We start from the raw sequence: 24,765 nt of genomic DNA, 5'->3' as shown, positions 1-24,765 counted from the left end.
AAACACGTCAACAACACTGGACAAATATGTTGTCAATTCCAACATTTTGTAAACATCTTCCTCTGTATATTTGGAAGATGATTTGGAATTATTTCTTAAAAAGAATGAGGGATCTCTACCAAGATATATATATATTTGTATCTAGGTGTACCATCTTTTTTTGGAAAAACAACGATGTATATTTTTTTAACTGAGTATGTGGAATAGAAGTATACAGTGTTGAAAAATCATAGGTTTTAATGGTATTAGATTCAGATAATAGTCTTGAACTGATAGTCTCCAAAAGATCTTTCGAATTTTTCAGAATCCACATTGAATTGATAATGAGTGACAAGTATTGTAGTAGGACTGTAGACCCTCTTTGACATTTGTGAGTATAGAGGTTAAAAGTACTAAAAAAGGAATTTCGAATGGCTAATTGTAAAATTGGAATTTTATATAATTCAATAAATGTATAAACAAATAAAGTAGGTTCAAACGTGTCATTAAAAACATTCTAAAAATCTTCTTCGATTGCAGCTTTAGGAAAAAAACATAAGCAATAAAATGATTTTTTTGTTCTGTATTTGCACTAAAAAATGTATTTGGCTCCTATATAAGATTGCAAGCTATAAAATAGAACAATACATTGAGATTTTAATTTTTTGAATGTATTCTTTAAAGGAAGAATTTGAGTACGCCATAAACAATTTGTAAAGATGTGCCTTAATTCAACAGTATCTCAGTAAATAAAACAACCAACTTGCATGTGAAATGTTAAAAGCTACAGTATGCTACGTAATATCCACAATGATAACATTCTTGTTAAGAAACGTTTCATGTGCATTTTCTTATTAGAGGAAATTGAAATTGAATTGAATAAGCAATTGCACTTAATAAAATACTTTATCGTTATGTTATACGGAAAAGACACACACAACAAAAAATATAAAATAACTAAAATAATACTTAAAGTCAACAAAAACTAATAAAACTAAAGTCACACAATTAAAAAGCAGCCACGATTCCACTAAAAACCAGAAGCATGAATCAAATGCACTAGTATGACAAATGCTGTCTGCTTTTCTAGAAACACCCCCGAGGTGCTCATAAAAAGTCAAGCCCTGAGTAGACGAAAGAGAAAATGAAAACGATGGCATGTTGAGCCAATCATGGTGCAGATAGATGCACCGTAACGATAAAAGAAATCATGATGACAAGCATAAAACTTCTGTAATGACGACATCAATATTGTAGCAACAAAGCCCTGCTCCTGAAGCCTAATTGTCATAAGTCTTGGGCGATACAAAAAGTATGGGTAGTTACAGCAAGTTTTGGCATAACATATGATTTGTAATATGAAACTCCATACGCAGGTAGTGAAGGGATGTTGCCACATATGAACCGAAAGTTTACAATACGCGATTGTCATATACTTATATGCTCCACCTTGTAATAACTGCTCACAGCACGACTAGACCATCTAAAGCATTATTGTTCTGATAAAGGATTACATTAAAAAAAATGATGAAGAAATACATCATTCAAATTCTTGGTGTCCATGAAAGCAAATGGGTAGAAAATGGAATAGTAACAACTAATTCTCACAATACCAACATATATTAAGGACGAAAGGATAACAAGCACAGAGAAGGTGTTACCATCATCATGACACAAACAACAAAGAAAAGCCTGATAGCATGGGAGCCAATCAATGATAGACAAATGGCAGCAAAATTCAGTTGAAGATATGCGAAGACATCAATAATAGTCTTTTAGGCACCAACAAATGATGCAGAGGAAGAACAGAACGAAACCCTCTACCAACAACTGCAGAAGGCAATAGATAAAGTACAAATGCATGATGTGCGCCTGATAATTCTAAGAACTGAATGCAAAATTTGGATGCTTAAATGAAGGATGAGAGGAGTCAATGGCGAAACATGGATGCGTGACTATTAACTACAACGGAGAAAGACTGGTTGACATCTGTGAAATGAACAACTATGTGATAGGTGGCACAATATTTCCACACAATGACATACACAAAAAACATGGATATCACCAAATGGTAGAGACAGCAATCAAATAGACCATATCATCATAAACGGGAAACGGAGACAATCCTGGATCCGCCCCTGGGAAGACCTTTGGTGGAATAGGCCAACTACGTTTAGGACCCATATACCTAGAGCAGAATACAAAAAAACAAAAAAACAAAAAACAAAAAACAAAAAAAAACAAAAAAAAAAAAAACAAAAAACAAAAAACAAAAAACAAAACAAAGCAAAACAAAAAACCGAAAAACTACATCTGGAACAGTTAAGTACGTTCATTGGGTACAAACTTAATTGACAACTTAAACTGAAGATCCACGTCTAGTATATATATTATAGTATATCAAATAGCTTAGTGAAAAAACTCCCATAGCAAAAACCGACGGTCTTACAATATCAAATAGGCTCTTACTAGAACCATTAACTCTCTCCTATAAGTAAATGTCATTGTTCGACGAGGTGATGACGTAGGTAGTGACCATGTCCTACTACAAGTAAAATTTAGAATCAACCTAAGAAAAGTTATGAAAAGATCAGAACCAACAAGAATGAAGTACTTAACAGCAAGACTGAAACATCCAGGTGCTCAGACAAAGTTCACCTTGATAATAAAAAAATAGGTTCCAGACACTAGAAGATATACTAGAAAGTTGGAAAATAACTGGAGAGCATATCGAGACCACAACATACAAACCAGTGCAGATGTGCTTGGTACAATGACAAAGTCAAACAAAAACTCAATACAACTGGATGCATGGAAGATAATTAACCAGAAAAGACTTTTAAAACAGAAAAACGCAAGATTAGAAAGAGTAATAGCCAAATACAGTAAAAAATACTCCGAACGCTGAAACATTCGAAACAATTTAAAAACATAAACCATAAATGAAATCTTGAAGCAATAAAAAGTTTAAAGAGCAACAAGGCTCCAGGTATAGTGTGAAATATCAGTGCAGAAATGTTAAAATCAGATCTCAAGATAATTGCAGATAAACTGTACGAAATTTTGCAATAAGATATGAGCCAATGAAGAACTGCCTTCCGACTGGTTAAATGGTCTTCCACAGAAAGGAGATAAAACAGAATGTACAAACCTATGTGGTATTACCCTGTTGTCTGTGTCAAGCAAAGTCTTCTGCAAATTCATATGTATGAGACCTCAGTAATGCTATAAATGACGTCATCAGTAATGAGCAGGCCGGATGTGTATCTGGTGTAGGCTGTATTGATCATATATTCACCTTAAGAAGCATTATAGAACAGTACATTTAGTGGATTAGCAGAGTCCATATAAATTATGTCGACTTTGAAAATGCTTTTGGAAGCACCCATAGAGAAAACCTACGGAAAATACTTAAAGTGTATGGATGTCCAAATAAATTTATATACATTATCAAAAGATTCTACAACCACTTTTCATGAAGTATCATGAATAATAACTCAATTACAAACTGGTTCAACATAACAAGTGGGGAGTACGACGGGGAAGCATTTTGTCACCCATGCTATTCTTAGTTGCAATTGACTGGGTTATGAGAAGAACTGTTAGAAAAAAATGCATAGGAACAAGATGGACTTTAAAATCGATGCTGGAAGACATAGATTTAAATTTATGAGTGCATTGACTTTTGATTTCCATAAGAGTATAAAATTATTGACTAAAATGCTTTTTTTCCCATGTAACTATCAAGCGGATGGCTTTCACACATATTTCAATCAAATTTCTTAAAATTGACATATCTCTGCAAAATGTATCAGTACAATCACTCACAATTTCCATAAGGGTATAAACATATTGACTAAAGTGTTCCAGCTGGGTAGTTATTTCTCTTTTGTGCTTCCGATATTGATAATTTGTATTCATTGGTAATGAAAAGAAAATATTTTACGTTAGTCTCTTTTCTAAATTTTGTAACAAGCTTGTTAAAAAGTAGGTTTCAGTGCCAAGGCTAAGAGTGAATTATTCGTGTGAATTCTTAAGTATTTATCAATGGTACGAATAGTCAATAATCAAACAAAACAATCTACATTTATAAGCGCATAAAATTATAAATCGATTTTTCAAAATAATTGTTTAGAAAATTTTATATTTTGCAGCAATTATACACTTCTTTTTTAAAATATATCAAACACGTTGACATCCATGTACCATCCTTTATCGCTTATCACGTACATGTTTTGTGTTATTGGTTGTAAATTGAAAACCCTATAATTGTGAAAAGTGTGGTAATATCTTTATTGTCTTTATCATAGAATGTGTGACAAATAACAATTTATTTTAACATTATTGGTAAAGTGATATGTATTTATCTCAGAACTGTCTAAATGTTTTATCCAAAGGTTTACACAAAAATTATAACCGATGAAGAAATATTCACTCTGCATATGTTCTTCTTCTACACCAGCATTACATATTGAAATATCAGTTATATTCCGTTTACCTTCGTCTAACACGTAATTACATATTGAAATGCATCCTGTATAGTTGAACCATTAATAGACGAAAATCTTGTAAAATTCAGATTTAAGTAGGTCTTGTATGAAATTACATACTACATTAAAACATGTTTTGTCACACACTTAAACAGAAAACTTGTCGAAAACAGATTCTTTCTCAAATCGCTTTACATTTCAACACAATTCTAACTTGCATTAAGGAGGTAGACTTAGGGTAAGGGACACAACTCATACAAATCAATGGAACGTTTCTATTCAGCATTCTATATAAATCTCATGCAAGCTTCAAAGAAACTTGGACTGATTTTATTCTGTTTCATAGAAAAGCTTGCTGGGCTTTGGTAAAATTGAATATGATGAAAACATATCATGATTTCAAGAGTTATGTCCCCTCCCCTAGGTTTACTTTCTTAATCGAGCACTTTACTATTTAGAAAACTCCTCAAATCCGTACATTACTTGTATTTGGAACACATTTTTTGGTATATAGGGGGGGGGGGGTGGGGATTTGTAATGGGTAAATCGGGAATGGTTTTTTTTTATACTGTATGGGAGTTGGAGATTTCGAATGGGGAAATCAGTTATGTGTTTAAAGTAGTTATGTATGTGAAAAATATATCACATTTCATTTAAAATAACATTATAAATGTTGAAGTATTTAAACATGTACAATTTTATCTGATTTTGTAACAAATTGATTCGGAAAAATGCATTGAGGATTTGACTTTTTCTATAAGGTAGGGAATCTCTAGGAGGAATAAGGATGGGAAGAATTGGGCATGGATGGACGGTATACAGTGTACAGTAGTAAGTTTACACCTTTAAAGAGCTATATTGTGTCAAGAATGTGGAGCAGCTTAGTTAAGTTGTAAATATTTTTACGGAGTCCATGCAAAATCCGGGCAGAAAGTGGCATATGAAACAATTTGTTTTCAAAAGTTTTTCACTTATTTCATATGATATATAAATTACATTGGAACAAAATTCAGCGGGATAAAATTTGCTCTGTGCTACCTTCATCGTATGACATGCCTGATGTTTACATGGAAAGCATCTTAAATCGGTAATATAAAATTCATATAAAATTCAGAGAATCCATACATGTTACTGGATAAAAAAGAATTAACTATCTTGTATAAGTGTTCGAACGTTGTGTATGTGTCATAATGCTAAGCTATAGAATTTAATGCACGATATACAACAAAACTTATCTTATCTTTCATTTTGATTTGTAAATTCTATTTAAAACGTATATATATAAATTTTGTTTACGACACAAAACTTGTACCGCAATCCCAGACAGCCCGTTAACTCATGACAATTTATGTTATTAGAGTTCAAGGAAGTATAAAATGTCATGTGCACGGAAGAATGTGTTGATATATATGTACATTGAATGAACGAATTGATAATAAATATGAAAATTGGTGGTCTACCTATGGATATTATTGTAAGACATATTAAATTTATATTATGCATTCAGTATAATAGATATATTACACAGATATATGAATAATTGCTATAACCACGTTAACACATTGATTCAGATAAGTAAACAAAGTGTAAAGCTAATCTTAACATGTTGAAATATTGATTGATTGATTGTTGGGGTTTAACGCCCGAGCAGCAATATTTCAGCTATATTCAGGCGATGAACATGAAATGGATGATAAAATGAACATGATATGATGATGATATGATAAAAGGGATGGGACACAAGGATAATAGCGTCGACAAATTTTGATTGCCACAAGATAAAAGGGAGGGATGGGTAGGGTAGGGCAATTTAGCCTCCTGTGGCGGGGCGCAAAGATTCCTACTCCTATCGAATACCACAGCAGGGTTCTTTAACGTGCGAGGAACGTGGTACACCACTATGGTTTGCGGTCAGGTTTTCCGTATTATAGCCTGACAACCCCAGCATGACACACGCCAGGGGTACCCCATTCTACCACCTGGGGCACGCCACCCAGTTGCTCTGTGGGCATAGCGCCTAGCCCCTGGCTAGGTATCTGAGCACTATTTAGTCGCCTTTTATGACAAGCTTAGCGCTGCTGCAGGCCTATTCTTTTCACACCCGGACCTGCACGGGACAACATGTTGAAAGAAGTTAAAATGCCAAAACCATAAGTTATACTGATGGAATTGCAGATTCTTTACACATTTTCTCATCGAACCTTGTTAATCTAGTGATCCCAAACAGAACAAATCACACTTTACACGCTAATTAAAATCTCAGTTCTAAAGTACAGCATTAACAATATAATAAATCGGTAGTATAAACCTTTTAAATAAAGGGAAAAGGTTTAAGCATTGTTGTTGTTGGCAAAGCTACCCTGAAAGTTAATGATATTTTACTTTAAAGGCTAATAATTTATCGTCGCAATAATGTACTCAAGAACAAAATATGATTATTACCTATTTACGGTTGTACTTATAAAGCCTCTATTTGTAATAATGAATGATAAAGTTGGCAAAGTAAATAAATTAGAAAATTTCAAACACAAGACCAGAGAGAAAAAATATTCGTTTTGGATTGTTCTTTATTTTAGTTTTATGTTTGTTACAAAAGAGATTTTGAAATTCAATTTAACTTTTAGTAGACACTTCATTATTAACTTTATTTATTTTAAATTATTTGTAATGTATATTAATGACCATTAAGTAATATATTTATATATATATATATATTAATGACCATTAAGTAATATATATATATATATATGAATGTCATATATAAACATGATACGACATTTGATTTTAAGCCAAACTTCTTGGATCATACTTTTTATTCATATTGTGAATTTAAAACGTTATTTTAATTGTAAGTAGTTTATAGTCTATAGACTTCAACATTTTCTTTTTCATACACTTGTCTTTTTATCTGTAATTGATAAATTATACTTTTTGTTAGAGTTAAAACTACTTAGACTATGGCTAACAACATAAACACACGTTATCATATTCAGAGTAGGAAATCATATCGTCTTTTATGAGTAGTTACACATCATTTATTTTGGGACTTATTACATGTGACATGTAGAAGTTTAATTAATCGTTGCTTGGTATTTGGTTGATGACTTTCTCATTTGCAATTATATCGTTTGTGATATTATATAAACGCGTTTTCACTGTAATATTGATATCGTTAACGTTATCACAAGCAAACTGGATCACTTATCATTTAACATACATTTAAAATGCAAGTTAATTATATTAACTTAATGCGAAATCGGAATGAGCTTTTAATATTGTGACTAAAGAAAAAAAGTGACCAACACTGGCTAATGATGACTAATTATCAAAGTCAAGTAACTTACTTGTTAGTCAATAACACGTTTATGTCAAGATCAGACACATTTGAGATAAAATACTGTTTCCATCATTGATATCTATTCATAATTTAATTTTCGAAGTAACACGCTTTTCGATTGGATACAAAAAATTGTCCATCATCACAAAAACCAAATTAATTTTGTTTTGTGACGGAGACTTCATCAACCTATTTTCGTGATGTAATCGTTGAATTTTGATACTGAATCAAATTAAATGGAATTTTGTTTCGATCTGTTCGAAATAATCCCAATGCACTTTGTGCATACTTAAAATTAACTTGTTATGCAGATTATTTAATGTGCACCACATGATTGAGGTTATTTCTTCATAGACTGAAAAAATATAACAGTCATTCCTTAAATGTCACATGCATGAATGTAATACTTTATCATTATCCTGTTTGTTGTTTGTTGTTTTGTACCAGTCCACTTACTCGCTTAGTAACCAGTCACGTCATTGTTGTAATTTAATCAAGGATATTCCGGGTATTATATCATTTATTACATATTTGAGGATATTGGGAAGTGATTTTACTCTCGACTCACGTACTAGGTTTCTTTTTTTTTTAAATTTTCCTGTTTAATGTAATTATCATATTAACACATGTTGATAATACACAAATTGAGGAGGATCTTACCATTGTAAAATAATTTCGCCATACAGAGTAATTTGTATCATATTGTCTGAAAGATAAAACGTTTTTCAGTGAATTAAGCGGAGCCAGATAAAACACAATTTCTTACAGTGTAATGGTTTTGTGCGAAATCTTGCCTCAATGCAAACTAAACACAAATATTGATAATCGTACCGAAACTAAAAGTACAGGATTATAAATGCTTAATATGTCTTTATGAAATGCAGACTATACAGGAAGAAAGACACAAATTACAAAGAACATGAAATAACCAAAAAGCATGTACAAAGTATGTACAAAGAAACAAAAGTAAACGAGTTCAATTCGGACTCCACTAAAAACTTTGAGTATGGACCAGTTGTTTAAAGTGGAAGTAAAAAGTAATCAGGGGAACCAAAGTTATAGCGGTAATCAAAACAATGTAATCCAGGGACAAAGACCAGGCATGGAAAACAGACATACACAACAAAGAACACAAAGTAACTAAAATCGTACATACAAAGTGACTAAAGCAAATGAGCAACTCGGACTCCACTTAAAACTGGGAGCATGGACCAGGTGTACCGGTAGGGTAATCATCCTCTGCTTTTCTAAAAACAACCGCCGAGTTGCTCATAAAAAGTCAAGTCGGGGTAGACAAACAAGGACAGCTATGAATCGTAAAATAAATCAGTTTTCATGGTGCAGATAGATACACCATAACGATCAAGAATGTGTAGTTCTCATTTGCATATATTTGTTTTTGGAAAGCCCCAAGTGCAAAAAAATTGTTTAACCAAATGTGCTAATTTCTTTTACCAAAATTTAAGAATACGAAATATAATTACGACCGGATGTTCATTGACGCCTGCCATGCTCTTTTTCCTATGAAACAAAACAAATAGTACAAAATAGACCCCCTAGATCCCAAGCCAACCTTTACTTATGGTCACATGTAACGCCAGTCATTCCAATTTCATCAAGTAAATTTTATTAACTAAGAATATTTTAAATTGATCAAAAGAAATCTTATATTTCTGGATTTTTTAAAAACAATGCAAACGACGCTTAAAAAACACGCTTATTATGCTATAACCTTGATGCAGTCTTTGCATCATCAACGGAATCTGAAATTTAAGTTGCAACGAACACAAATGCCACATGGGATGATTGTTTGATGAAGTTCATCGTGGTGACATTTGTTTAAATGATTTGCCATTGCTGTTTTTTCCATTAAGATAGTGATGACGCATAACCTATGTATTAGGCAGGTGACATCTGTAAGACAACGACGTTGATAACATGTATAAAGATATATTGAAAAAAATTCAGGACGATCTGTTTACTCTCTTGTGGCTTTTTCGAGACATCTAGTGTCTGAATTTAAATAATTATGGATGACCATATATTATACAGTTTTTAGTGTAGAAAATACGGAAATACAGAACTTTGTACGATAAAGTCCGAACCGTATGACTTCCTGTTAGGCTAAAATCAAGTTCGTATTGCCTCCTAGCTATGACTTTATCATAAATAAAATACACAGATTCTTTTTAAAAATGTTTTATGACTGCTTTTTGTAAATCATTCTTTGTAATGATATGACCATTGATTTATCGATTATTACACTGTTATGGACTTGACTCTTAACTATGGACCGGTTGTTTTTTTTTTGTTACCTTTGGTTATTTGACATTTACATGTAATACCGTTATGGTGACTTCATCCTATATATTTTTTCTTTTTATTGTACAGATGCACATGCTTTGTAAATTTGTCTTTATTAACTGTATGAAGGTTTCATATCAACTCGTGTGTTATGTCAGAGTTTGTGGAAGCTACGCGGACTATTCATACTGCTCTCAACTTCTAACAATTAGAGTTTTCTATGTTTCTATAAGATAAATATCATCAATACTTTAGTTTAATGGTCATCTTCATAAACCCGTGGATCGATAAGGTATATCCGTCTTCATCACGTGAATTTGCTCATTACGTCATCATTTATATTTTATCTTTCGTTAACACCAGACTTAATATTTTGTGAGCAAATGCAAATGCTTCTAGAAGGGTAGAGGACGCTTACATTTTCTGGTCCGTGGTACAGAGTTTTAGTGGAGTCCGGTTTGCTCATTTACATTGTTTTATGTGGTTTTTTTTTGTTATTTTTTTTCCTTATTTGTGTGTGTCTATTTTCCTTGTTTAGCCATTATCATTGAATTATGTTCTTTTAGATGATCACTCGAATCTTTGTTTCCATGATTTTTCCTTCTACAGAACGATTTGCTACAAGCATGGCATTTTTGTTTTCATGCCTACAGGGGTAATCCTCGTATGACAACAACTCATAAATAAAGTTTATTCGTTTAATATTTGTAATGTATGACAATACTATGAAAAGCTGAATTTAAATGTATTCTTAAAAATATGCTCTTGGGTTACTGTAGTGTATAAGACTTGTTGAGGATCCGCAAAATATACCGTATCCTATATAAATGTTTCTCCTTATGCATTTACCTTAGTATATAATGTTCCCTGAGATGTTAAAAAATATCATACAAAATATTAAGAGACAGGTGTGTATCTTATCTGCAGATCATTTGTTAAAATGTACTTCCTCGAACTCCTTATCTTATCAGTTATATAAAAATTAAGGTTAAGCTATTTTGTTTTTAAACGTTTATCAATTTAAAGTGTACGTGAACTTCCTGCATGAATTACGACACTGTTAGAACTATGTTGAACGTAGGTACACATAGCATCATTTCCTAAGAACCCTTTAAATCAAGTAAATGTGTAAACATGCAGACCATACAAACTCTTATTGATATGAGCAACTTGTAGGATTGTTTTTTCACGTTCTAATAAGTCCACTTTCGGGATAGATTTTTCAACATTCTGTAATATTTAATAAGATGTTTTAATGTACATTGTGTTTTACAACCAACAATACAGAACAGAGTGCATATGGACACTATTTTGCAAATAAATATTGTCATATACAGATACTTTTTTTCAACAGAAGCAAATATCTATTATATACCTATTCCAATACATCACATTTCTTTATACATTATTTTAACTTTTGTTTTGTCCACTAAATGAATCTTGATTTGTCTACAAGTTTCACTATAAAATGTTTAAAAGACGGATTCATTCTAATCAATCAATTGTATAATAACTAAGTCGGCATGACAATGCTTATTCAGTTTATTTGTATATCAGTTTTACACCTGTAAACAAGGTTACACATTTGTAAACTAAGGTTTGTATATCATAAATCTGAAATAATTGGCCCTCTATATTAATAGAGTCCCATTGATTAACACGGTTTATATTAATTTTTAAATTGTACAGTTTGCGATAAAATATGTTATTTAGTTCTTATAAGATATATCATATTCATTTAACTGTTGACACCGTCGGTTATTTTCAAAAACTCTTATTTTGAAAAAAAAGGTGAAATGCAAGTCAGATTTATTTAGTTTAATCATATTTATCATATTTATTCAAATATAAGCTCGCCCCGTGCAGGTCAGGGTGTCAAAAGAATAGGCCCGCAGCAGCGCTAAGTGTGTCAGAAAAGGCGACTAAATATGCGGTGGAATGGGATACCCCTGGCGTGTTTCATGCCAGGGTTGTCAGGCTATAATACGGAAAACCTGACGGCAAAACATAGTGGTGCACCGTGTTGGGAAAGATGTCACGTTCCTCGCACGTTAAAGAACCCTGCTGTGGTATTTAATAGGAGTAGGAACCTTTGCCCTCCCCCACAGGAGGCTAAATTGCCCGACCTTACCCATCCCCCCTTTCTCTAGTGGCAATCAAAAATTGTCGACCCTCTTGTCCTTATGTCCCATCCTTTTTTCATTTCATCATCATTTCATGCTCATTGTATCGTCCATTTCACGTTCATCGTCTGAATATAGCTGAACTATTGCTTTTTGGACCTTAAACCCCCAACAAACAATCAAATATAAGCACAAGCAAATACAGTATTCACATTTACATACAAACTCATGCTAGGATTCGGAAAGAAGCTAGATAGTTTTTACAAAGTTTCGTGTCCTTAAGAGTAAACTTGCAAGAATATTCTTATTAATAAGATGCATGTGGAATGATTTTCATAATTGACTAGTAAATAAGACAAACGAATAGAAAAACAAAAAAGGAATTAAAATGCCATTTTTCATATAACTATCATGTGGGTGAGTTCAACATCTATTTCAGTCAAAATTCTTCAGAAATGTCATGTTTTTGCAAAATATATTTGTGTGAACACGTTTAAGTTTCAAAAAAGTCTATTTTATTGTATATGAAATGTTAAAAATTGTCAATATTAAGTACTCTGTATTATACTGGTCACTGTGACAAATTAATTTCAGTCCAAATTCTTTCAAGTCAGGGGCGCGGCACCTGATACGGCTGGCGATTGTTTTTTGTTGCATGTCGTCAGTGACTATATAATTCTAACGTAATATTTAGTCCGTGATACCATACATTTAAGTCTTGTCAAAAATTAAAAAAAAACAGTTCACACGTAGCAAGGCTTCATTCTCTTCGTACGAATCGGAATTCGGGTGCTGCACCTTTTTTTCTGATCACAAGTACTGCATTTAATTAAATCAGAGAATATTTTCTAGCTATAGATTGTCAGAATCTGTCGGGAAAAGTATTCACTGCTAAATTTGTCACATTTAAAAATCATGTGGTTTGCAACATATGACAAACAATTGATTGGAGGTCAATATAAAAATAGTATTATTATATGGTTATCATATGATTTACAAAAAAATCTCTATACACGTATGTTGCACATTTGTCTATATAACAGACAGACACTTTCCACGGCTTAACTATTGTATGTTTTATTTCATTCATCCATCCACTAACGAAAACCAAAAAACAAAACATTGAAACAAAACAATGTAAATTTAAAACAATGATCATAAAATAACATACTTACAAAAACAGATATTTTTTTTATAAAAAAAATTATATTATCTATTGCGCACCAAATATTTTTATTGCCTACCCATGTTAAATTATTAAATAATCGTAAAGCTTGGAATTATTTTCTTGAGTATATATAGAATTATAAATATACAAAGAAACGTCATAACAAAACAAAAAAAAAGACATACAAGAGAATGATAAATAACCCGTATTATAAACCTGAAAGACTGGAACTAAATGTTGAGATCAACGGAACCATCGATATATTTACGACAAGCTGGGCACTTTTTGGTGCAATATAAGCACTCTTTACCACATGCCGCGTGGGAACATGGCAGTAACACTAAACCAACTCTTCTTCGACAACATATATTGCAGGTCAGTCTTAGCTTAAGTCTTTGATTTTCTTCCTGTAATTTGTTCAATTCTAAAAAAGGTTATAAACTGAATATTTGAATAACGAATTTCCTTTCCATAAGTCAGTAAATTTGTACCATTGTTTGTATTTTCACTTTTACAAATTCATTGGCTGTAAATGAACTGTATATTTGCAGGTGTCGATGTAAGCATTGCAGATTTTTCAGAAGGCAAAAATAAACACTACATATTCTGTACGTTTAATTGTACAAAAACGTTCGTAATGAAATTAGGTATCTCGTTGTTTTGAATTAACTTTTGAAAGAAAGCTTGATTTTTTTTGCCTCATGTGGGAAGCTTTTTATATGTTCCTGATAAAACATGAAATTTGTAGCCTATGAAGTAATATTTAGTACCGTACATGTAATAAACAATGATTGGATGTACACAAAATAATAACAGACTTAAAGTCGAAAGTGAACAGGCGTTATTATATCATTATATTATGTGAAAGGTTGTAGTGATAATTGTGTATGTCCGTTTGTCCGCGGCGTGTTCTTATCTTTACTCTTCTGAAAGTGCTGAATGGCATTGATGAAACTTTCACGGATATTTTTATTAAATAATGCATCACCTAATTCTGATTGGTCAATAAAAAAATAATTGTTCTGCCTTTTTCCGCAAACAACGTACCTATCATAATTCTATGTCAGCAATTTCAGTAGTTTTTTTGAAGTTCATTATTGATTAAAAATGTTCGTTCTTATACGATTTCTAAACATATGTCATTCTTTGAAAATTTTGATTGAAATAATTTTGTGCCGGAGGTACTCGCATGCTTTTAATATCGACAAATTAAATATATTGAGCAATAATATCAAGACCAATTTAAAAACAAAAAATAAAATGTTGATACCCTTTGAATTGGCAAAAATATGGTATTTTGTTGCAACCTGGAAAAGGATAATAATATTTCCATTTTTGATATTTTAAACAATAATTTTGGACCATTATTGAAAATTAAAATTGTTCGCATCCTTACAATCTGCAGAAATATATCATTGTTGAGAATTTGATTGATTGATTCGTTTAACGCCCGAGTAGCAATCTTTCAGTTATATTCAGGCGATTAACTTGAAATGGGATGATAAAATACATGATATGATGATGAAATGAAACAAGGGACGGGACTCAATGATAATAGAGTCAACAAATTTTGATTTCAACAAGAAAAAGGAAGGAATGGAGCATACAACCCAGTTGCTCTGTGGGTAGAGCATATTGCCCCGGCTAGGTTTCTGAGCTCTATTTAGCCGCCTTTTCGACAAGCTTAGCGGTGCTGCAGGCCCAATCTTTTTGACACTAGGACCTGCACGGGGCATTTGAGCAATTGGACTGAAATTAATGTGTCACACATATGATGATTTTTTTGACAGAATTTACTTTGAAATATATGTATTAAAACCATCAACATAATACTGATTGAAAATTTTAACATTTTTAACAATAATTTTAGACTAATAGGTATATTAAAAGTGTTCGCACACATACACTTTGCAAACAAAAATGTTTCCGAAATAAGAGTGTCGCAATCACCAACCGTATACTAATATTGCCATTTTTGATATTTTAAACAATAATTTTATACCATTATTAAAGATAAAATTGTTTGCATTCTTACAACCTGCCGAAATATTTCATTTTTGAGATATTGGACTGAAATTAATGTGTCACAGCCACACGTATGATACTTACATGTATTTTTACAATTTTAACATTTTAAACATTAATGTAAGACCATAACGGTAATTTCAACTGTTCGCACTGATTTAATTTGCAAAATATATCATTTTCAAGAAGTTAGTTGATATTGAATTTAAACATTTTTTTTACAATAAGTTTAGACTAATAGGTACATTAAAAGTGTTCGCACACATACACTTTGCATAAATATGACATTTTGAAGATTTTTACCCAAACTATGAATGTCGCAAACACCAACCGGATACTAATATTGCAATTTGCAATATTCTAAAATAATTTTGGACCATTATTGGAATTAAAAGTGTTCGCATCGTTACAATCTGTAGAAATATATTGGACTGAAATTAATGTGGTGACACCGCCACAATATGATGCTTATTTTGACAATTTTACATTTAAAACAATAATATCATTGAACATGAATTTGTTTGCACCCATACAATTTACAGGAAAATGTTATTTTGTGGCACTGGGACTGAATATGTATGCATTTGGAAAAGTGTTTACCTATATCAAATTTGAAATAAAACAAGAATGTCCATTTTAAAAATTATTTTAGAAAATTCATTCACAATATATATATATATATATATATATATATATATATATATATATATATATATTTTTATATATATATTTAGTTTTATCCTTATTGATATCTCAGTAAAATCTTAGATTTTAAATCTAGATTAAATAATGGGTGGTATAACAGCATCTGAACATTATCAAGAAGAAGATGAGATCGGGGGGGGGGGGGGTGCACGGTGGACTCTCACTGCCTTGGACTTAATAGGTAGTCATTGTGTCAACTATACTACAAACCTGTATCTTCCGAAATCAATTCAAATTGTAGTACATAAAAAGTAGATACATCTTTTTTCTGTTCGTCATCACAAGATTCACCTATGGTATACTTCCTAAAAGAACAAAATGTGAATGTATTCATGTGATTTTGTTTAAGTCTTTTATGATCATGTAGCAAAATGTTATACATATAGGGAAATCAAGATGAAAAATACGATAATTCGGACTTTATTTTGTCTTTGTTGCAGTTTTATTCTGAGGAAAAAATATCTTTGTTTTTTAGAAAAAAAATTATTATAAGAATAATCAATCCGTACCACCCAATATGTCTCCATGTATAGTCCCCTTCCGTTGCACTGGTGCAACAACATGAAACATGCTGAAATTGGTAATTTCGAAACAAACTACCGTCCTTGTAAATCTGTAAAAAGAAACATCGCAAGTTACTCAATAGTTAAAAAAAAATATGGAATGTACGAAAAACTAGAAAACATTTAAACATGTAATATGTATTTAAATTTATAACTTTCAAATCCTAACTAACAAAAACACCAAAACATATTTGTTTAAATTGAAAAGAATGTTACTTAACGATATAATTGAAGGCTATGGAATTATTCACATTGTTTACTGGGCATAACATATAGTTAAAAATAATTTATGTCATTTTCAAATATTATAAATTATCTCTATCCTCACACTCATTATATATAACATCATATCCGTATATACTTGAACATGTAAAAAGCACTGAATAAATACTTGCTGGTTCATGCACGGCAACATTTGCATTTTTTGCAGTAAATATTGCATAACTGACGTTCTTATCTACAAAATGGATATGAAATCATGTGTTAGCAACAAAACTGAAAAGTATCTAAAAGAAAACATGAAGACATACTAATAACAAAAAATGTAAATAAGTATAAAATATCCGCAGTTACGAAAGCAAATGTTCCAAAAAATTAACTGCTGTACGTTTTGGCTATGCACACGATGTCTTGTCAATTCATATTATTTTGTATTTTTTTATCTCTCCTTCTTCTGAGTATTGCTTAATTTAAACCCTTATTTCTTTTGATCTATAAATCCATTTTGAAATCTATCAGCTTTAAACAATGAACATGAACATGAATGTACGTATTTTATTGCAAACTCGCTTGAAATAAGGAAAACATGTTGACTTACTGTAGCATGCATGTTGTATTAAAACACATTTTATGATTGTTATAATATTTTTTTCATTCATTAATTTTCCTCTGGTGGCATTTGAGCTGTAGTTTCAATCCATGTTTTAATAAAAAAAAAATTACTTTTTTATCGATTACTTCCTGGAAGAGGACATTCTTAACTTCCATTTCAGAACATTCTGTATCAATCCTTTTACTAAAACATTCAACATTGTTGGTTATCAGCTTCCCACAGAATCTGCATCTAAAATTTGCTGATAAAAAAAAGTAAAATCTAGAACATTATTTTATGTTCATTTAAAAAATTTCCAAAATCATGGACTGAACGTGAAAATATGAAACAAGGCTATTCTACATACACAATAAAACAAACCGAATAAAAAAGACGACCTAAAAGCAAAAACAAAGTTAATAATAACACGCCATTCGTAAAACTAAAGTACTAGTTTTACAAACTCCCAGTTACAACCGGGAGTGACATCAGGTGCTCCAGAATGGTACTCATGCCACTTCACGCCAGTTGCTCTCGACATTTTGCAGGTGAGTGCAATCTGGTTATTGTGTAGCAACAATGCAGCTCCCCACATGAGTCAGAAAGGAATCCCGTCAAAAAAAGGTTATGCTTAGGCGATATTACAATATTCAAAAAGTAAATAGTGCAGAAGTGGAGGAAAACTATCCGGAAAAGTCAGGTCATTGACAAAAAAATCCAAATCTAAAATAAATAAGTTTTTAAAAAAGTGTTCATATTTTATATAATTCAGTATAGGAGAGTTCGCCAATCTCGTTAGTGATGTCATATTCACTAACTTGCATATCATTAAGTGTCAAATTGGTTGACATATAAACAACTAAATAAGTGTTCATATTTTATATAATTCAATATAGGAGAGTTCGCCAATCTCATTAGTGATGTCATATTCACTAACTTGCATATCATTAAGTGTCAAATTGGTTGACATATAAACAACTAAATAAACAATTGACAATTTCATGATTAGAATTCCAATTTTCAAAACTTTATAACTTTGTTATTTTATATCCAATATTGGTTCTGTAAAATGTTTCATTTAGATAAAATAATTCATATTATGTATGTGAATTTATAACTGTTTTACTTGAAAAAATAAATTTGTATGACATTTATAGGTAAACCTCTATTTTTGTATAAAATTATAATTAAAATTTCATGTACATATAGTCTAATTACTGAATATTTATTTAAAAATTCCATGGATAAAAATAATTTTATTTGCAATGTTGGTAACCAAAAGAATTTTTCAATTATCTTTAAAAATGAAAAAGGTATGATGATTTAAAGTTGCCATGGATTTTTTGCCAATCAAAACCAAATCACAGATAAGTAATGACATCACGAAGAACTCTCCTATAAAAATATTTTGTGGGTTATAAAATAGGACCAATGTGATACTCATTACAGTTCAGGAGATATCTGTAGCAAAATTATGTTGAATAAAAACTATTGTACTGATAATAAAACTACTCTCGCATTAAAACAAACTTAACGACACTTGTTTGATTGAATAATTTCTTACCAAATTATGTATCTTTATTTTCAATTAATACATTTTGGTAGAAAAAATGAGAATAATTATATATACCATAATCTTTGGGAAAAAATTCACATAATTAGAAAGCTACGCCTTTAAGTGTGGCATAATTTAGTTCGATTGTATTTAAGCTAACATGTTAAAACGTCTGAGTGATAAACAGTTTTGGTAATAATCAAAAGGGTATAAGTTGTAGCACAAACAACATCGAATACTAAAAGAAAAACAATATGCGATTTGATATTTCCAATTTTAAAATTTCACGTGTTGTAAAACCTTTTGGTCAATGGTTCCTTTGATATATGGATTTGCCATTTACATACGGCTTTGTCATGGTAGGAATTCCACCAATATCTGTCTGTTTGTTACATCGACATGAAAAGTCACAACATCGCTATGGACCAATCAAATTAAATAGACGATTCCACACTATCAGACAACAAGCAATCGCAACAGGGATTTTTTTTAAAGTTCCCGTGTTATCGCAAAACATTTAAATATTTACTAGTTATAGAGAAGAAACCAAATATTATAACGATATACCATACTTTCCACTATGCCAACTAACACATACATTGATGATACTGGGTTTTAATCAGGCATGAACTATCATTATTTTTATTCTTCTAATCCAACAATGAATACATGTAAGCGGTATTCTATTACCAACTATCAAAACCTAACACACTATACCTATTTGGTATAATTGTTCTTACTTGCAAACAATTGCTTGATTTTTTTCTTCTTCTGTATTTTCTTAATGCTAGTAGTACAGGATTTAAAACCTAGAAAAAAAAAATGTTACACATATACATCTCTATATGAATGGTATAGAAAGAGTAATCAAGGGAACCAAGGTTATAGAGGTAATCAAAATAATGTAATCCAGGGACAAAGACCAGACATGGAAAACAGACATACACAACAAAGAACATAAAGCAACTAAAATCATACATACAAAGTAACAAAAGCAAATGAGCAACTTGAACTCCACTAAAAACTGGGAGCATGGACCAGGTGCACCGGTAGATAGATATATTAGCTTTTACCTACATTTTCTCAGTGCCGAGGTTTTAAATAGAAAATACAAATACTGAAGATAATAACAAATTTGTGGCCCCTGATAGTGGCGCTACAGTGAACAGGTAGTTCATGCAAGGGTTATATCGCACATCACCAATACATCAATAAATAAACACTCAACACATATTGGTTGCTCAAAAAGAACGAATGCAGCATAAATATTGACCTAAGCATTTGTAGTAACCTATTGTCGATAAAACATGTGATTCTTTTTGGGAGTCAAAGGCTTAATCTTTACAACTCTCGTCTAAACAACAATTGGTGCAGGTCATGTCAAATATATGGAGGAAATTTTTCCAAATTATTCGAATCTGATGACTTCTATTTAATGCCGCTTACAGGCTGTTATTTGAAGGGGCAATGCAAAAATTGTATACTTATTTACTTGAAATCTAAATGTCCAATGAGTTGTTTAAGAGTATGGACATTTCGATGGTATATACTGTCATTTATAAAGAATACAAAATTGTTTGTTTCGCCCTATTTTGTCCGTATAGTTTTATTTGAAAAAATGCATTTATATTTTGCCTTTTTACTTACATAAACTTCTTCTTAGTGCATTTTTTTTTCATCAGAATAACTAGTTAATACATTGCTAAATTGGAAAAAGCTGCCGATGTAAACATATGGTTTGTGAATAGAAGAAATCGAACTAGTCTAGGCAAATGAACAAAAAATAAATAAAATAAATAAATAAATAAAATAAAAAAAAGTCTGTGTTCTTTTGATGTTTAACAAAATCAACATCTGAATTCTGAATGAAAAAAGCCTTCTGATATGTTAAGAAGCATATCAGTTTGGAGACCATTATCACAATGAATTTGAAGTAAAATAAAATCTGGTGCTGTTAAATAAGGAGATTCTTGTGTAATTCCTAACAATGTTGCTACACAATCAACCTTTGCATTCCTCTGGTTATCTGAAAATCCACGTATTGACTTGATCTTTCTCATGCTTTGTTCATTTTTATTGCATGTATAAAGAGCTTCCTTGAATACAGTTTAGCTCTTACACTGTTGCACTAATGAGTTGATTTATGATACAAATGATATCATAATTATCAATAGCAAGCACATGTTACTCAATAATCACCAAGAAGATTGCATCTAAATTATGGCGGGAGTACTCAAAATGCTTCTACTTGTATTTTTAATGTTGAGAAATTGTTATGTTTTTGTCAGCTAATGTGATTTTTTAAATATTATTTGAAAGTAAATATTCAAAAATCTGAATATCTGCCTGTAGACTGACCGCTTACTACAGCCCTGAAAACAGCAGATGTGCAGTAGGAAAGCAATATTTTGTCGTTCGTACTGTGCGATTAATGATATACATTACCTTCATTATTCGATTTTCAAAACATTTTCACAAATCTTGATTAATTATGTCAAAGAGTAATCAAATGAACCAAGGTTATAGAGGTAATCAAAAGAATGTAATCCAGGGACAAAGACCAGACATGGAAAACAGACATACACAACAAAGAACATAAAATCATATATACAAAGTAACAAAAGTAACTCGGACTCCACTAAAAACTGGGAGCATGGACCAGGTGCACCGGTAGGGTAAGCGTCTTCTGCTTTTCTAGAAACAACCGCCGAGTTGCTCATGAAAAGTCAAGTCCGGGGTAGACAAGCGAGGAAAGGAAAAGTATGACCCGTTGAATAAATCAGTTTTCATGGTGCAGATGGATACACCATAACGATCCACGATTACATGATGACGACCATAAAACTTCTGTAGTGATGACTTCAATCTTGTAGCAACATAACCCTGTTCCAAAAGCCTATTTGTTAGAGTTCTAGCGCGATAAAAAAAAGTCTGCGTAGTTTCGGCAAACTCTGGCATAACGTATGAGTTGTGATATGAACACTCCATACGCAGGTGCCGTAGGATGTTGCCACAGATGAAAGGAAAGTTGACAATTCTGAATGAAAAGTCATCACGTTTGTCGTAAAGTTTAGTCAATAGTTTTCCTTTACCTTTTTCCTTTTTTCAAAGTGACAAAAATCTATAATGGTTTTCAATGGCCCCGAAACAGGTACATCATCATTTGTCACGTTTTATCATTATAAGGGCTTAAACAACTTGAGAATACATTGCTTTTGCAAATTGCACTGTATTTATGTTCTTTTAATTACATCAGGCAGTACAACAATATATTGAATGACTGAAAAACATATTAATTTAGCATGCATACAGTTTATTTCTCAAACAAGTAATTCAGAGAAAAAAAGTTTCTCAAATTATTGGCATCATATATATATATATTCACGTTTATTAACAGACGCCAGCTAAAATATACAAAGCAGCCTAATAGAATAAGTATGACAGTCAATCCGATCAAACAATTTTGTTCATTGGTTTGGTAAACTCGTCTTGACCATCAAAAAAGGGACAAGAATTTCAATTTAAAGCATAATTTGCTGAGTTAAAGCTTGTAATACTGAGTAAAAATGATACTAATTTATATTTTAACAACACTTACATGCAAAGACAAACAATATGGAATAAGAAAGGATGCTAACTATCATCAATCTGGTAAATCGTTTGGATGCAGCTTGCTTGTTTTTTATTGCTGAAAAAAAAATTTTACTCAATTAATTCAACATGTGTAGAAATACATCAATACAAACCAATTCTTAAAGGAAATGTTGTGATGCGGGCTATTTATATTGTTGTTTTATATTTATTACTGGACGAATCATTTTCATTGTATAATCTATGAATGTTATTCTTTCATTATCTACGAGATAGCTGCGTTTCAATAACGTAGCGACCTTAAAACCTTCAGCAGATTATATATTTTGTGTTTTGATGATTTGATTGTTTTTACTCTAACAATAGTGTTGTCGATCTTAAGTCCCTTTTTATACTATAACGAACTAATAGAACAATCTACAAACAAATTGAAAAAATAGAAAATTAAAGCCACCTGGAAATCACATATCGGATGAAGAGTTGGTGTTATGGACGAACTAAAATTGACATGGAACGAGTAAAGCGCATTTTGAACGATTTTGTTGAACAAACTACGAACGAACAAGAAAACGAATACAGAACAAAACCTAACATTCTATAAACGTATGATTAACGGACCAAGACAACGATCACACAGTGAATGCATAACAAATCCAATTAAGTTCTTTGTATTTTGGATATAAAAAGCATAGAAACAAAGCGCTGTAAACGGGTACAACTTTCTGCTGACAAAAACAACGAATAGAAAATGTCTTGATTAAGCCCAAAACCATCACCATCACCAAACGATCTCAGAAAATTTTCAGACATTCCAAGTTTGGTGGCCGATTCATTAAATGTAAGAGCCCCTGTTCATAAAAATGTTCTTGAACACAAGCACAGTTTTATATCAAAGAGAGTATCAAGGAAATCAAAATCAATATATTCCAAAAGCAAAATCTAGACAGGGAAAACACACACACACACACACACACACACACACACACACACACACACACACACAAGAACATAAAATAACTCGCAGAAAGAAACAAAAGTAAATACGCAACTTGAACTTCACTAAAATTCGAAGGCATGGACTATGCAGGTGGATCATTGAGGAAAGCATCTTCTCCTGCCGAATTGCTCATAAATTGTCTTGTACGAGTTAACAAAAGAGAAAAGGAAAGGACACATTAAATAAACAGGTTCTCATAAAGCAGACGAATACACATTAAAGACGACCCTCAATCTTTTGTAGTCATCCCTTTAAATCTTGTAACAAAATAATCCTGATCAGGAATCCCAATTTCGAGAAGTCTAGCACGGTACAAAAAGTCCACGTGGTTTTGGCAAGCTTTGGCATAACGTACGAATTAGTTTAAAAATTCATATACGGGTGCTAAAGGGATGTTGCGGAAAATTAAAGGAAAGATGACAATACACAATGAGAGATCACCGTGCATGTTGCATAGTTTGATTATGAAGTTTCCTTTTCCATCGATCCCAATGGGTAGGTTAAGAAAATATTTCTTTTATCCAGCGAAAAATCGGATCAAAGGACCAGGCTTAACTTTGTTCTCTCTATTGTATTATATCGGCTATAAAGTATTGTATACGTATTGAAGGTCAATCTATGAACCCTTTTTGCATGAATTTTGAATGTGGAGTTTATGAATTAAAACATGGATGAAAAATCACAATCATCGTCTTTAGACCTGAAGAGAATAGATTTATGAATTTCATCTGTGGGGATGTGGTAGCAGTATAGGTCTTATTACTGCTATTATTTTATTATGTCTATTTCCATTGATACACAGTGGATCTTGCCGACAACATCGGTGTTGTTTTGTGATTTGTCAACTGGTTCGACTGTAAACTTATCATGTATAAATATCACCCGTGTATGGGGCTAGAGTGATGGAGTTTGAAATGATGTGATGAGTATGTCTAAGAGACAACAACCCTACCAGGATAAAAACAATGTAAGCTCAAAGCCACCCATGTCTCTTCAATGAACGATAAGGAAACCCTCAAACAACAGGGCAGGCTGAAACTTTTCCCACAAAAACATAATATACAGGTACTGTGAAATAGTACTTCGGCAAGATAATTCCTGCCCACTTTTTAAAATC

At 31.7% G+C, this 24,765-nt stretch overlaps 1 pseudogene; it reads right to left on the bottom strand.

Annotated features, from left to right (window-relative positions):
* Nucleotides 1-3,157: 3,157 nt before the first annotated feature.
* LOC148598673 (kinesin-like protein KIF2A) overlaps nt 3,158-24,765 on the bottom strand; it is a 69,458-nt pseudogene continuing 47,850 nt past the window's right edge.

The sequence above is a fragment of the Perna viridis genome, chromosome 14 (assembly GCF_037379345.1).
Source record: "Perna viridis isolate PV_CMFRI_1.1 ecotype Kerala chromosome 14, ASM3737934v1, whole genome shotgun sequence".
Taxonomy (NCBI): domain Eukaryota; kingdom Metazoa; phylum Mollusca; class Bivalvia; order Mytilida; family Mytilidae; genus Perna; species Perna viridis.
Note: the sequence above shows the minus strand (reverse complement) of the source record. Positions and strands in the feature narration are given on the sequence as shown.